This window comes from Paramormyrops kingsleyae, unplaced genomic scaffold, assembly GCF_048594095.1.
Source record: "Paramormyrops kingsleyae isolate MSU_618 unplaced genomic scaffold, PKINGS_0.4 ups26, whole genome shotgun sequence".
NCBI classification, from domain to species: domain Eukaryota; kingdom Metazoa; phylum Chordata; class Actinopteri; order Osteoglossiformes; family Mormyridae; genus Paramormyrops; species Paramormyrops kingsleyae.
Genome location: NW_027325964.1, coordinates 1,704,386 through 1,720,774, shown reverse-complemented (window position 1 = coordinate 1,720,774; position 16,389 = coordinate 1,704,386).

Here is a 16,389-nt window from a genome sequence, read left to right as displayed (position 1 = left end):
GAAACTTGGCATACTCCCTCATACATACATCTAGTTGACGCATGCCAAATTTCAGACCCCTGGCTCGTAGGCTTCAGCCGTGACGGACCCCCCAAATCATTATGAGGCCATTAGCTCCCTTACATTAGACATTTAAAATTACACCAGACAAGTTCTCTAAGGTGTGGGCTCATGAAATTTTGCATACTCCCTCATACATACATCTAGTTGACGCATGCCAAATTTCAGACCCCTGGCTCGTAGGCTTCAGCCGTGACGGACCCCCCAAATCATTATGAGGCCATTAGCTCCCTTACATTAGACATTTAAAATTACACCAGACAAGTTCTCTAAGGCGTGGGCTCATGAAATTTTGCATACTCCCTCATACATACATCTAGTTGACGCATGCCAAATTTCAGACCCCTGGCTCGTAGGCTTCAGCCGTGACGGACCACCCAATTAATTTATGAGGCCTTTAGCTCCCTTACATTAGACATTTAAAATTACACCAGACAAGTTCTCTAAGGCGTGGGCTCATGAAATTTTGCATACTCCCTCATACATACATCTAGTTGACGCATGCCAAATTTCAGACCCCTGGCTCGTAGGCTTCAGCCGTGACGGACCCCCCAAATCATTATGAGGCCATTAGCTGCCTTACATTAGACATTTAAAATTACACCAGACAAGTTCTCTAAGGCGTGGGCTCATGAAATTTTGCATACTCCCTCATACATACATCTAGTTGACGCATGCCAAATTTCAGACCCCTGGCTCGTAGGCTTCAGCCGTGACGGACCCCCCAAATCATTATGAGGCCATTAGCTGCCTTACATTAGACATTTAAAATTACACCAGACAAGTTCTCTAAGGCGTGGGCTCATGAAATTTTGCATACTCCCTCATACATACATCTAGTTGACGCATGCCAAATTTCAGACCCCTGGCTCGTAGGCTTCAGCCGTGACGGACCCCCCAAATCATTATGAGGCCATTAGCTCCCTTACATTAGACATTTAAAATTACACCAGACAAGTTCTCTAAGGCGTGGGCTCATGAAATTTTGCATACTCCCTCATACATACATCTAGTTGACGCATGCCAAATTTCAGACCCCTGGCTCGTAGGCTTCAGCCGTGACGGACCCCCCAAATCATTATGAGGCCATTAGCTCCCTTAAATTAGACATTTGAAATTACACCAGACAAGTTCTCTAAGGCGTGGGCTCATGAAATTTTGCAAACTCCCTCATACATAGATCTAGTTGACGCATGCCAAATTTCAGACCCCTGGCTCGTAGGCTTCAGCCGTGACGGACCCCCCAAGTCCTTTATGAGGCCTTTAGCTCCCTTAAACTAGACATTTGAAATTACACCAGACAAGTTCTCTAAGGCGTGGGCTCATGAAATTTTGCAAACTCCCTCATACATACATCTAGTTGACGCATGCCAAATTTCAGACCCCTGGCTCGTAGGCTTCAGCCGTGACGGACCCCCCTAGTCCTTTATGAGGCCTTTAGCTCCCTTAAATTAGACATTTAAAATTACACCAGACAAGTTCTCTAAGGCGTGGGCTCATGAAATTTTGCAAACTCCCTCATACATACATCTAGTTGACGCATGCCAAATTTCAGACCCCTGGCTCGTAGGCTTCAGCCGTGACGGACCCCCCAAGTCCTTTATGAGGCCTTTAGCTCCCTTAAACTAGACATTTGAAATTACACCAGACAAGTTCTCTAAGGCGTGGGCTCATGAAATTTTGCAAACTCCCTCATACATAGATCTAGTTGACGCATGCCAAATTTCAGACCCCTGGCTCGTAGGCTTCAGCCGTGACGGACCCCCCTAGTCCTTTATGAGGCCTTTAGCTCCCTTAAATTAGACATTTAAAATTACACCAGACAAGTTCTCTAAGGCGTGGGCTCATGAAATTTTGCAAACTCCCTCATACATACATCTAGTTGACGCATGCCAAATTTCAGACCCCTGGCTCGTAGGCTTCAGCCGTGACGGACCCCCCAAGTCCTTTATGAGGCCTTTAGCTCCCTTAGACATTTAAAATTACACAAGACAAGTTCTCTAAGGCGTGGGCTCATGAAATTTTGCAAACTCCCTCATACATAGATCTAGTTGACGCATGCCAAATTTCAGACCCCTGGCTCGTAGGCTTCAGCCGTGACGGACCCCCCAAGTCCTTTATGAGGCCTTTAGCTCCCTTAGACATTTAAAATTACACAAGACAAGTTCTCTAAGGCGTGGGCTCATGAAATTTTGCAAACTCCCTCATACATACATCTAGTTGACGCATGCCAAATTTCAGACCCCTGGCTCGTAGGCTTCAGCCGTGACGGACCCCCCAAGTCCTTTATGAGGCCTTTAGCTCCCTTAAACTAGACATTTAAAATTACACCAGACAAGTTCTCTAAGGCGTGGGCTCATGAAATTTTGCAAACTCCCTCATACATAGATCTAGTTGACGCATGCCAAATTTCAGACCCCTGGCTCGTAGGCTTCAGCCGTGACGGACCCCCCAAGTCCTTTATGAGGCCTTTAGCTCCCTTAAACTAGACATTTAAAATTACACCAGACAAGTTCTCTAAGGCGTGGGCTCATGAAATTTTGCAAACTCCCTCATACATAGATCTAGCTGACGCATGCCAAATTTCAGACCCCTGGCTCGTAGGCTTCAGCCGTGACGGACCCCCCAAGTCCTTTATGAGGCCTTTAGCTCCCTTAAACTAGACATTTGAAATTACACCAGACAAGTTCTCTAAGGCGTGGGCTCATGAAATTTTGCAAACTCCCTCATACATACATCTAGTTGACGCATGCCAAATTTCAGACCCCTGGCTCGTAGGCTTCAGCCGTGACGGACCCCCCTAGTCCTTTATGAGGCCTTTAGCTCCCTTAAATTAGACATTTAAAATTACACCAGACAAGTTCTCTAAGGCGTGGGCTCATGAAATTTTGCAAACTCCCTCATACATACATCTAGTTGACGCATGCCAAATTTCAGACCCCTGGCTCGTAGGCTTCAGCCGTGACGGACCCCCCAAGTCCTTTATGAGGCCTTTAGCTCCCTTAAACTAGACATTTGAAATTACACCAGACAAGTTCTCTAAGGCGTGGGCTCATGAAATTTTGCAAACTCCCTCATACATAGATCTAGTTGACGCATGCCAAATTTCAGACCCCTGGCTCGTAGGCTTCAGCCGTGACGGACCCCCCTAGTCCTTTATGAGGCCTTTAGCTCCCTTAAATTAGACATTTAAAATTACACCAGACAAGTTCTCTAAGGCGTGGGCTCATGAAATTTTGCAAACTCCCTCATACATACATCTAGTTGACGCATGCCAAATTTCAGACCCCTGGCTCGTAGGCTTCAGCCGTGACGGACCCCCCAAGTCCTTTATGAGGCCTTTAGCTCCCTTAGACATTTAAAATTACACAAGACAAGTTCTCTAAGGCGTGGGCTCATGAAATTTTGCAAACTCCCTCATACATAGATCTAGTTCACGCATGCCAAATTTCAGACCCCTGGCTCGTAGGCTTCAGCCGTGACGGACCCCCCAAGTCCTTTATGAGGCCTTTAGCTCCCTTAGACATTTAAAATTACACAAGACAAGTTCTCTAAGGCGTGGGCTCATGAAATTTTGCAAACTCCCTCATACATACATCTAGTTGACGCATGCCAAATTTCAGACCCCTGGCTCGTAGGCTTCAGCCGTGACGGACCCCCCAAGTCCTTTATGAGGCCTTTAGCTCCCTTAAACTAGACATTTAAAATTACACCAGACAAGTTCTCTAAGGCGTGGGCTCATGAAATTTTGCAAACTCCCTCATACATAGATCTAGTTGACGCATGCCAAATTTCAGACCCCTGGCTCGTAGGCTTCAGCCGTGACGGACCCCCCAAGTCCTTTATGAGGCCTTTAGCTCCCTTAAACTAGACATTTAAAATTACACCAGACAAGTTCTCTAAGGCGTGGGCTCATGAAATTTTGCAAACTCCCTCATACATAGATCTAGCTGACGCATGCCAAATTTCAGACCCCTGGCTCGTAGGCTTCAGCCGTGACGGACCCCCCAAGTCCTTTATGAGGCCTTTAGCTCCCTTAAATTAGACATTTGAAATTACACCAGACAAGTTCTCTAAGGCGTGGGCTCATGAAATTTTGCAAACTCCCTCATACATAGATCTAGTTGACGCATGCCAAATTTCAGACCCCTGGCTCGTAGGCCTCAGCCGTGACGGACCCCCAAGTCCTTTATGAGGCCTTTAGCTCCCTTAAACTAGACATTTAAAATTACACCAGACAAGTTCTCTAAGGCGTGGGCTCATGAAATTTTGCAAACTCCCTCATACATAGATCTAGTTGACGCATGCCAAATTTCAGACCCCTGGCTCGTAGGCTTCAGCCGTGACGGACCCCCCAAGTCCTTTATGAGGCCTTTAGCTCCCTTAAATTAGACATTTGAAATTACACCAGACAAGTTCTCTAAGGCGTGGGCTCATGAAATTTTGCAAACTCCCTCATACATAGATCTAGTTGACGCATGCCAAATTTCAGACCCCTGGCTCGTAGGCTTCAGCCGTGACGGACCCCCCAAGTCCTTTATGAGGCCTTTAGCTCCCTTAGACATTTAAAATTACACAAGACAAGTTCTCTAAGGCGTGGGCTCATGAAATTTTGCAAACTCCCTCATACATAGATCTAGTTGACGCATGCCAAATTTCAGACCCCTGGCTCGTAGGCTTCAGCCGTGACGGACCCCCCAAGTCCTTTATGAGGCCTTTAGCTCCCTTAGACATTTAAAATTACACAAGACAAGTTCTCTAAGGCGTGGGCTCATGAAATTTTGCAAACTCCCTCATACATAGATCTAGTTGATGCATGCCAAATTTCAGACCCCTGGCTCGTAGGCTTCAGCCGTGACGGACCCCCCAAGTCCTTTATGAGGCCTTTAGCTCCCTTAGACATTTAAAATTACACAAGAAAAGTTCTCTAAGGCGTGGGCTCATGAAATTTTGCAAACTCCCTCATACATAGATCTAGTTGACGCATGCCAAATTTCAGACCCCTGGCTCGTAGGCTTCAGCCGTGACGGACCCCCCAAGTCCTTTATGAGGCCTTTAGCTCCCTTAAATTAGACATTTAAAATTACACCAGACAAGTTCTCTAAGGCGTGGGCTCATGAAATTTTGGAAACTCCCTCATACATAGATCTAGTTGACGCATGCCAAATTTCAGACCCCTGGCTCGTAGGCTTCAGCCGTGACGGACCCCCCTAGTCCTTTATGAGGCCTTTAGCTCCCTTAAATTAGACATTTAAAATTACACCAGACAAGTTCTCTAAGGCGTGGGCTCATGAAATTTTGCAAACTCCCTCATACATACATCTAGTTGACGCATGCCAAATTTCAGACCCCTGGCTCGTAGGCTTCAGCCGTGACGGACCCCCCAAGTCCTTTATGAGGCCTTTAGCTCCCTTAAACTAGACATTTGAAATTACACCAGACAAGTTCTCTAAGGCGTGGGCTCATGAAATTTTGCAAACTCCCTCATACATAGATCTAGTTGACGCATGCCAAATTTCAGACCCCTGGCTCGTAGGCTTCAGCCGTGACGGACCCCCCAAGTCCTTTATGAGGCCTTTAGCTCCCTTAGACATTTAAAATTACACAAGACAAGTTCTCTAAGGCGTGGGCTCATGAAATTTTGCAAACTCCCTCATACATAGATCTAGTTGACGCATGCCAAATTTCAGACCCCTGGCTCGTAGGCTTCAGCCGTGACGGACCCCCCAAGTCCTTTATGAGGCCTTTAGCTCCCTTAGACATTTAAAATTACACAAGACAAGTTCTCTAAGGCGTGGGCTCATGAAATTTTGCAAACTCCCTCATACATAGATCTAGTTGACGCATGCCAAATTTCAGACCCCTGGCTCGTAGGCTTCAGCCGTGACGGACCCCCCAAGTCCTTTATGAGGCCTTTAGCTCCCTTAAACTAGACATTTAAAATTACACCAGACAAGTTCTCTAAGGCGTGGGCTCATGAAATTTTGCAAACTCCCTCATACATACATCTAGTTGACGCATGCCAAATTTCAGACCCCTGGCTCGTAGGCTTCAGCCGTGACGGACCCCCCAAGTCCTTTATGAGGCCTTTAGCTCCCTTAGACATTTAAAATTACACAAGACAAGTTCTCTAAGGCGTGGGCTCATGAAATTTTGCAAACTCCCTCATACATAGATCTAGTTGACGCATGCCAAATTTCAGACCCCTGGCTCGTAGGCTTCAGCCGTGACGGACCCCCCAAGTCCTTTATGAGGCCTTTAGCTCCCTTAGACATTTAAAATTACACAAGACAAGTTCTCTAAGGCGTGGGCTCATGAAATTTTGCAAACTCCCTCATACATACATCTAGTTGACGCATGCCAAATTTCAGACCCCTGGCTCGTAGGCTTCAGCCGTGACGGACCCCCCAAGTCCTTTATGAGGCCTTTAGCTCCCTTAAACTAGACATTTAAAATTACACCAGACAAGTTCTCTAAGGCGTGGGCTCATGAAATTTTGCAAACTCCCTCATACATAGATCTAGTTGACGCATGCCAAATTTCAGACCCCTGGCTCGTAGGCTTCAGCCGTGACGGACCCCCCAAGTCCTTTATGAGGCCTTTAGCTCCCTTAAACTAGACATTTAAAATTACACCAGACAAGTTCTCTAAGGCGTGGGCTCATGAAATTTTGCAAACTCCCTCATACATAGATCTAGCTGACGCATGCCAAATTTCAGACCCCTGGCTCGTAGGCTTCAGCCGTGACGGACCCCCCAAGTCCTTTATGAGGCCTTTAGCTCCCTTAAACTAGACATTTGAAATTACACCAGACAAGTTCTCTAAGGCGTGGGCTCATGAAATTTTGCAAACTCCCTCATACATACATCTAGTTGACGCATGCCAAATTTCAGACCCCTGGCTCGTAGGCTTCAGCCGTGACGGACCCCCCTAGTCCTTTATGAGGCCTTTAGCTCCCTTAAATTAGACATTTAAAATTACACCAGACAAGTTCTCTAAGGCGTGGGCTCATGAAATTTTGCAAACTCCCTCATACATACATCTAGTTGACGCATGCCAAATTTCAGACCCCTGGCTCGTAGGCTTCAGCCGTGACGGACCCCCCAAGTCCTTTATGAGGCCTTTAGCTCCCTTAAACTAGACATTTGAAATTACACCAGACAAGTTCTCTAAGGCGTGGGCTCATGAAATTTTGCAAACTCCCTCATACATAGATCTAGTTGACGCATGCCAAATTTCAGACCCCTGGCTCGTAGGCTTCAGCCGTGACGGACCCCCCTAGTCCTTTATGAGGCCTTTAGCTCCCTTAGACATTTAAAATTACACAAGACAAGTTCTCTAAGGCGTGGGCTCATGAAATTTTGCAAACTCCCTCATACATAGATCTAGTTGATGCATGCCAAATTTCAGACCCCTGGCTCGTAGGCTTCAGCCGTGACGGACCCCCCAAGTCCTTTATGAGGCCTTTAGCTCCCTTAGACATTTAAAATTACACAAGAAAAGTTCTCTAAGGCGTGGGCTCATGAAATTTTGCAAACTCCCTCATACATAGATCTAGTTGACGCATGCCAAATTTCAGACCCCTGGCTCGTAGGCTTCAGCCGTGACGGACCCCCCAAGTCCTTTATGAGGCCTTTAGCTCCCTTAAATTAGACATTTAAAATTACACCAGACAAGTTCTCTAAGGCGTGGGCTCATGAAATTTTGGAAACTCCCTCATACATAGATCTAGTTGACGCATGCCAAATTTCAGACCCCTGGCTCGTAGGCTTCAGCCGTGACGGACCCCCCTAGTCCTTTATGAGGCCTTTAGCTCCCTTAAATTAGACATTTAAAATTACACCAGACAAGTTCTCTAAGGCGTGGGCTCATGAAATTTTGCAAACTCCCTCATACATACATCTAGTTGACGCATGCCAAATTTCAGACCCCTGGCTCGTAGGCTTCAGCCGTGACGGACCCCCCAAGTCCTTTATGAGGCCTTTAGCTCCCTTAAACTAGACATTTGAAATTACACCAGACAAGTTCTCTAAGGCGTGGGCTCATGAAATTTTGCAAACTCCCTCATACATAGATCTAGTTGACGCATGCCAAATTTCAGACCCCTGGCTCGTAGGCTTCAGCCGTGACGGACCCCCCAAGTCCTTTATGAGGCCTTTAGCTCCCTTAGACATTTAAAATTACACAAGACAAGTTCTCTAAGGCGTGGGCTCATGAAATTTTGCAAACTCCCTCATACATAGATCTAGTTGACGCATGCCAAATTTCAGACCCCTGGCTCGTAGGCTTCAGCCGTGACGGACCCCCCAAGTCCTTTATGAGGCCTTTAGCTCCCTTAGACATTTAAAATTACACAAGACAAGTTCTCTAAGGCGTGGGCTCATGAAATTTTGCAAACTCCCTCATACATAGATCTAGTTGACGCATGCCAAATTTCAGACCCCTGGCTCGTAGGCTTCAGCCGTGACGGACCCCCCAAGTCCTTTATGAGGCCTTTAGCTCCCTTAAACTAGACATTTAAAATTACACCAGACAAGTTCTCTAAGGCGTGGGCTCATGAAATTTTGCAAACTCCCTCATACATAGATCTAGTTGACGCATGCCAAATTTCAGACCCCTGGCTCGTAGGCTTCAGCCGTGACGGACCCCCCAAGTCCTTTATGAGGCCTTTAGCTCCCTTAAACTAGACATTTAAAATTACACCAGACAAGTTCTCTAAGGCGTGGGCTCATGAAATTTTGCAAACTCCCTCATACATAGATCTAGCTGACGCATGCCAAATTTCAGACCCCTGGCTCGTAGGCTTCAGCCGTGACGGACCCCCCAAGTCCTTTATGAGGCCTTTAGCTCCCTTAAATTAGACATTTGAAATTACACCAGACAAGTTCTCTAAGGCGTGGGCTCATGAAATTTTGCAAACTCCCTCATACATAGATCTAGTTGACGCATGCCAAATTTCAGACCCCTGGCTCGTAGGCTTCAGCCGTGACGGACCCCCCAAGTCCTTTATGAGGCCTTTAGCTCCCTTAAATTAGACATTTAAAATTACACCAGACAAGTTCTCTAAGGCGTGGGCTCATGAAATTTTGGAAACTCCCTCATACATACATCTAGTTGACGCATGCCAAATTTCAGACCCCTGGCTCGTAGGCTTCAGCCGTGACGGACCCCCCAAGTCCTTTATGAGGCCTTTAGCTCCCTTAAACTAGACATTTAAAATTACACCAGACAAGTTCTCTAAGGCGTGGGCTCATGAAATTTTGCAAACTCCCTCATACGTAGATCTAGTTGACGCATGCCAAATTTCAGACCCCTGGCTCGTAGGCTTCAGCCGTGACGGACCCCCCAAGTCCTTTATGAGGCCTTTAGCTCCCTTAAATTAGACATTTGAAATTACACCAGACAAGTTCTCTAAGGCGTGGGCTCATGAAATTTTGCAAACTCCCTCATACATAGATCTAGTTGACGCATGCCAAATTTCAGACCCCTGGCTCGTAGGGTCAGGCTGGAGGTGGTGCTGAGCAAGGCATTCGCAGTAAGGGACAGCCATTACGCTTAAACCCCTTACCCCCAGCCCTAACCATAAAAAACCCTTACCTCTTCCCTAGTCATAATACCCCCTTCCCTAACACTGAAACCCCCTTCCCTAACCCTAAAACCCCCTTCCCTAACGCTGAAACCCCCTTCCCTAACCATAAAACCCCCTTCCCTAACCCTAAAACCCCCTTCCCTAACCCTAAAACCCCCTTCCCTAACCATAAGACCCTCTTCCCTAACCATTAGACCCTCTGCCCTGACCACATACTCTAACCCAAACCCTGAAATCAGTAATTGGACCTAGCAAATCAGGCTAGGCCTTGCGTAACTATCAAATCCATAACTTGACATTAGCAAATCTGGGCAGCCTTTGCATAACTATCAAATACATCAGTTAGACCTAGCAAATCTGGCTAGGCTTAGCGTAACCAACAAACAGCTTAGGCAGGAGTGCGGGAAAGGGACTGGGACGCACTTAGCCCCGTCGCATTCTCAAGTTAGCGTGTTAGCATTTAGCATGTCTTGGCATGCTCAGATCTTGATATACACCTTCTGCAGGTGCGCAATCCGCCGTCGTCTCAAGAGTTAGCGTGTTAGCATGCTAGCGTTTAGCATGTCTTAGCATGCCCGGATCGGGCCCGAACTTTGGATCTACACGTTCTGCGCGTCCTGGGCGCGCAATCTGCTCTTATCGCAAAAGTTAGCATGTTAGCATTGTTAGCATCCAAACCGGAAGTGGGCGTATCTCCACCTGGGAACGTCGTAGACACCCGCAACAAAGTTCCTCAGATCCCTCTCCACCAGTAGAGGCCACCTGCACCAATCAAATCAAAGCCCGCCTACATGGAAAAAAAGTTACGACGTTTTTTCGCAATATCTCGCAAACGGAGCGAGATACGGCCTTCCTTCGCACGCGTGGCGCCTGTGCGCCAGGCCACGCCCAGCCACGCCCCCTGCACCGGCCGGGGGGCGGGGCCAGGGGGGGTGCAGCCACGCCCATTGCACCCCCCTCTCGCGATACCCTAACCCTAACCCTAACCCTAACCCTAACCCCCCAAGTCCTTTATGAGGCCTTTAGCTCCCTTAAATTAGACATTTGAAATTACACCAGACAAGTTCTCTAAGGCGTGGGCTCATGAAATTTTGCAAACTCCCTCATACATAGATCTAGTTGACGCATGCCAAATTTCAGACCCCTGGCTCGTAGGCTTCAGCCGTGACGGACCCCCCAAGTCCTTTATGAGGCCTTTAGCTCCCTTAGACATTTAAAATTACACAAGACAAGTTCTCTAAGGCGTGGGCTCATGAAATTTTGCAAACTCCCTCAAACATAGATCTAGTTGACGCATGCCAAATTTCAGACCCCTGGCTCGTAGGCTTCAGCCGTGACGGACCCCCCAAGTCCTTTATGAGGCCTTTAGCTCCCTTAGACATTTAAAATTACACAAGACAAGTTCTCTAAGGCGTGGGCTCATGAAATTTTGCAAACTCCCTCATACATACATCTAGTTGACGCATGCCAAATTTCAGACCCCTGGCTCGTAGGCTTCAGCCGTGACGGACCCCCCAAGTCCTTTATGAGGCCTTTAGCTCCCTTAAACTAGACATTTAAAATTACACCAGACAAGTTCTCTAAGGCGTGGGCTCATGAAATTTTGCAAACTCCCTCATACGTAGATCTAGTTGACGCATGCCAAATTTCAGACCCCTGGCTCGTAGGCTTCAGCCGTGACGGACCCCCCAAGTCCTTTATGAGGCCTTTAGCTCCCTTAAATTAGACATTTGAAATTACACCAGACAAGTTCTCTAAGGCGTGGGCTCATGAAATTTTGCAAACTCCCTCATACATAGATCTAGTTGACGCATGCCAAATTTCAGACCCCTGGCTCGTAGGCTTCAGCCGTGACGGACCCCCCAAGTCCTTTATGAGGCCTTTAGCTCCCTTAAACTAGACATTTAAAATTACACCAGACAAGTTCTCTAAGGCGTGGGCTCATGAAATTTTGCAAACTCCCTCATACATAGATCTAGCTGACGCATGCCAAATTTCAGACCCCTGGCTCGTAGGCTTCAGCCGTGACGGACCCCCCAAGTCCTTTATGAGGCCTTTAGCTCCCTTAAATTAGACATTTGAAATTACACCAGACAAGTTCTCTAAGGCGTGGGCTCATGAAATTTTGCAAACTCCCTCATACATAGATCTAGTTGACGCATGCCAAATTTCAGACCCCTGGCTCGTAGGCTTCAGCCGTGACGGACCCCCCCAAGTCCTTTATGAGGCCTTTAGCTCCCTTAAATTAGACATTTAAAATTACACCAGACAAGTTCTCTAAGGCGTGGGCTCATGAAATTTTGGAAACTCCCTCATACATACATCTAGTTGACGCATGCCAAATTTCAGACCCCTGGCTCGTAGGCTTCAGCCGTGACGGACCCCCCAAGTCCTTTATGAGGCCTTTAGCTCCCTTAAACTAGACATTTAAAATTACACCAGACAAGTTCTCTAAGGCGTGGGCTCATGAAATTTTGCAAACTCCCTCATACATACATCTAGTTGACGCATGCCAAATTTCAGACCCCTGGCTCGTAGGCTTCAGCCGTGACGGACCCCCCCAAGTCCTTTATGAGGCCTTTAGCTCCCTTAAACTAGACATTTGAAATTACACCAGACAAGTTCTCTAAGGCGTGGGCTCATGAAATTTTGCAAACTCCCTCATACATAGATCTAGTTGACGCATGCCAAATTTCAGACCCCTGGCTCGTAGGCTTCAGCCGTGACGGACCCCCCAAGTCCTTTATGAGGCCTTTAGCTCCCTTAAATTAGACATTTAAAATTACACCAGACAAGTTCTCTAAGGCGTGGGCTCATGAAATTTTGGAAACTCCCTCATACATACATCTAGTTGACGCATGCCAAATTTCAGACCCCTGGCTCGTAGGCTTCAGCCGTGACGGACCCCCCAAGTCCTTTATGAGGCCTTTAGCTCCCTTAAACTAGACATTTAAAATTACACCAGACAAGTTCTCTAAGGCGTGGGCTCATGAAATTTTGCAAACTCCCTCATACGTAGATCTAGTTGACGCATGCCAAATTTCAGACCCCTGGCTCGTAGGCTTCAGCCGTGACGGACCCCCCAAGTCCTTTATGAGGCCTTTAGCTCCCTTAAATTAGACATTTGAAATTACACCAGACAAGTTCTCTAAGGCGTGGGCTCATGAAATTTTGCAAACTCCCTCATACATAGATCTAGTTGACGCATGCCAAATTTCAGACCCCTGGCTCGTAGGCTTCAGCCGTGACGGACCCCCAAGTCCTTTATGAGGCCTTTAGCTCCCTTAAACTAGACATTTAAAATTACACCAGACAAGTTCTCTAAGGCGTGGGCTCATGAAATTTTGCAAACTCCCTCATACATAGATCTAGTTGACGCATGCCAAATTTCAGACCCCTGGCTCGTAGGCTTCAGCCGTGACGGACCCCCCAAGTCCTTTATGAGGCCTTTAGCTCCCTTAAATTAGACATTTGAAATTACACCAGACAAGTTCTCTAAGGCGTGGGCTCATGAAATTTTGCAAACTCCCTCATACATAGATCTAGTTGACGCATGCCAAATTTCAGACCCCTGGCTCGTAGGCTTCAGCCGTGACGGACCCCCCAAGTCCTTTATGAGGCCTTTAGCTCCCTTAGACATTTAAAATTACACAAGACAAGTTCTCTAAGGCGTGGGCTCATGAAATTTTGCAAACTCCCTCAAACATAGATCTAGTTGACGCATGCCAAATTTCAGACCCCTGGCTCGTAGGCTTCAGCCGTGACGGACCCCCCAAGTCCTTTATGAGGCCTTTAGCTCCCTTAGACATTTAAAATTACACAAGACAAGTTCTCTAAGGCGTGGGCTCATGAAATTTTGCAAACTCCCTCATACATAGATCTAGTTGACGCATGCCAAATTTCAGACCCCTGGCTCGTAGGCTTCAGCCGTGATGGACCCCCCAAGTCCTTTATGAGGCCTTTAGCTCCCTTAGACATTTAAAATTACACAAGACAAGTTCTCTAAGGCGTGGGCTCATGAAATTTTGCAAACTCCCTCATACATAGATCTAGTTGACGCATGCCAAATTTCAGACCCCTGGCTCGTAGGCTTCAGCCGTGACGGACCCCCCAAGTCCTTTATGAGGCCTTTAGCTCCCTTAAATTAGACATTTGAAATTACACCAGACAAGTTCTCTAAGGCGTGGGCTCATGAAATTTTGCAAACTCCCTCATACATACATCTAGTTGACGCATGCCAAATTTCAGACCCCTGGCTCGTAGGGTCAGGCTGGAGGTGGTGCTGAGCAAGGCATTCGCAGTAAGGGACAGCCATTACGCTTAAACCCCTTACCCCCAGCCCTAACCATAAAAAACCCTTACCTCTTCCCTAGTCATAATACCCCCTTCCCTAACACTGAAACCCCCTTCCCTAACCCTAAAACCCCCTTCCCTAACGCTGAAACCCCCTTCCCTAACCCTAAAACCCCCTTCCCTAACGCTGAAACCCCCTTCCCTAACCATAAAACCCCCTTCCCTAACCCTAAAACCCCCTTCCCTAACCCTAAAACCCCCTTCCCTAACCCTAAAACCCCCTTCCCTAACGCTGAAACCACCTTCCCTAACCATAAGACCCTCTTCCCTAACCATTAGACCCTCTGCCCTGACCACATACTCTAACCCAAACCCTGAAATCAGTAATTGGACCTAGCAAATCAGGCTAGGCCTTGCGTAACTATCAAATCCATAACTTGACATTAGCAAATCTGGGCAGCCTTTGCATAACTATCAAATACATCAAATAGACCTAGCAAATCTGGCTAGGCCTTGCGTAACTATCAAATCCATAACTTGACATTAGCAAATCTGGGCAGCCTTTGCATAACTATCAAATACATCAATTAGACCTAGCAAATCTGGCTAGGCCTTGCGTAACTATCAAATCCATAACTTGACATTAGCAAATCTGGGCAGCCTTTGCATAACTATCAAATACATCAATTAGACCTAGCAAATCTGGCTAGGCCTTGCGTAACTATCAAATCCATAACTTGACATTAGCAAATCTGGGCAGCCTTTGCATAACTATCAAATACATCAATTAGACCTAGCAAATCTGGCTAGGCCTTGCGTAACTATCAAATCCATAACTTGACATTAGCAAATCTGGGCAGCCTTTGCATAACTATCAAATACATCAATTAGACCTAGCAAATCTGGCTAGGCCTTGCGTAACTATCAAATCCATAACTTGACATTAGCAAATCTGGGCAGCCTTTGCATAACTATCAAATACATCAATTAGACCTAGCAAATCTGGCTAGGCCTTGCGTAACTATCAAATCCATAACTTGACATTAGCAAATCTGGGCAGCCTTTGCATAACTATCAAATACATCAATTAGACCTAGCAAATCTGGCTAGGCCTTGCGTAACTATCAAATCCATAACTTGACATTAGCAAATCTGGGCAGCCTTTGCATAACTATCAAATACATCAATTAGACCTAGCAAATCTGGCTAGGCCTTGCGTAACTATCAAATCCATAACTTGACATTAGCAAATCTGGGCAGCCTTTGCATAACTATCAAATACATCAATTAGACCTAGCAAATCTGGCTAGGCCTTGCGTAACTATCAAATCCATAACTTGACATTAGCAAATCTGGGCAGCCTTTGCATAACTATCAAATACATCAATTAGACCTAGCAAATCTGGCTAGGCCTTGCGTAACTATCAAATCCATAACTTGACATTAGCAAATCTGGGCAGCCTTTGCATAACTATCAAATACATCAATTAGACCTAGCAAATCTGGCTAGGCCTTGCGTAACTATCAAATCCATAACTTGACATTAGCAAATCTGGGCAGCCTTTGCATAACTATCAAATACATCAATTAGACCTAGCAAATCTGGCTAGGCCTTGCGTAACTATCAAATCCATAACTTGACATTAGCAAATCTGGGCAGCCTTTGCATAACTATCAAATACATCAATTAGACCTAGCAAATCTGGCTAGGCCTTGCGTAACTATCAAATCCATAACTTGACATTAGCAAATCTGGGCAGCCTTTGCATAACTATCAAATACATCAATTAGACCTAGCAAATCTGGCTAGGCCTTGCGTAACTATCAAATCCATAACTTGACATTAGCAAATCTGGGCAGCCTTTGCATAACTATCAAATACATCAATTAGACCTAGCAAATCTGGCTAGGCCTTGCGTAACTATCAAATCCATAACTTGACATTAGCAAATCTGGGCAGCCTTTGCATAACTATCAAATACATCAATTAGACCTAGCAAATCTGGCTAGGCCTTGCGTAACTATCAAATCCATAACTTGACATTAGCAAATCTGGGCAGCCTTTGCATAACTATCAAATACATCAATTAGACCTAGCAAATCTGGCTAGGCCTTGCGTAACTATCAAATCCATAACTTGACATTAGCAAATCTGGGCAGCCTTTGCATAACTATCAAATACATCAATTAGACCTAGCAAATCTGGCTAGGCCTTGCGTAACTATCAAATCCATAACTTGACATTAGCAAATCTGGGCAGCCTTTGCATAACTATCAAATACATCAATTAGACCTAGCAAATCTGGCTAGGCTTAGCGTAACCAACAAACAGCTTAGGCAGGAGTGCGGGAAAGGGACTGGGACGCACTTAGCCCCGACGCTCGAGCGCCACCCGGAGGCCACTTGGAGAACGCAGCGACTTGGAGACCGGGCACTTGCAGATTCTG